Genomic DNA, 863 nt, shown 5'->3' on the forward strand with positions numbered 1-863 from the left:
CTGACCATGGATTCCAGGCTGCAGCAGGTCTCCAGCAGGTCTTTAAGGCTGTACATATTCCACTCCTAAAATGGCCCATTCAGCATTTCGTACTCTTTGCAGCTGAATTTTGAATGTGAAGGACGTATTGTATATAAAAATGACTGGCCATTTCCACAGCTTTGGTAAAATTACCTTTGGCTTTTGATCATTGTTTTTGTTGTTGTGATGGTGGTGGTAAAATACACCCAGTATAAAGCTGACCATTTTCACTCCTTTTAAGTACAGCATTTAGTGACATTAGGTACACTCACATTGTTGTGCAGCCATCACCATTATTCATCTCTGGAACTTTTTCTTTTTATTTTATTTTTTAACTTTACAATATTGTATTGGTTTTGCCATATATCAAAATGAATCCGCCACAGGTATACATGTGTTCCCCATCCTGAACCCTCCTCCCTCCTCCCTCCCCATACCATCCCTCTGGGTCGTCCCAGTGCACCAGCCCCAAGCGTCCAGTATCGTGCATTGAACCTGGACTGGCGACTCGTTTCATATATGATATTATACATGTTTCAGTGCTATTCTCCCAAATCATCCCACCCTTTCCCTCTCCCACAGAGTCCAAAAGACTGTTCTATACATCAGTGTCTTTTTTGCTGTCTCGTATACAGGGTTATTGTCCCAAACTGAACCTCTGCATCCATTAAACACTAACTCCCCAGCCCCTCTCCCAGCACCCAGCACCATTCTACTTCTTATCTCTGTGAATTTGAGTACTTTAGTACTTCATGTAAGTGGAATCATACAGTGTTTGTCATTTTGTGTGAGGCTTATGCTCTGTAGCATGATGTCTTCATGGTTCATCCATGTTGTGGCAG

At 42.3% G+C, this 863-nt stretch overlaps 1 protein-coding gene across 1 annotated transcript in view; it reads left to right on the forward strand.

The window, feature by feature from the left end:
- The window catches only part of LOC104982634 (multidrug resistance-associated protein 4-like), a 69649-nt gene that overhangs the window by 3241 nt on the left and 65545 nt on the right, over positions 1-863 (forward strand). The gene's annotated exons all lie outside the window — the stretch shown is intronic.

This window comes from Bison bison, unplaced genomic scaffold (genome assembly GCF_000754665.1).
Source record: "Bison bison bison isolate TAMUID 2011002044 unplaced genomic scaffold, Bison_UMD1.0 scf7180017864535, whole genome shotgun sequence".
Lineage (NCBI taxonomy): Eukaryota > Metazoa > Chordata > Mammalia > Artiodactyla > Bovidae > Bison > Bison bison.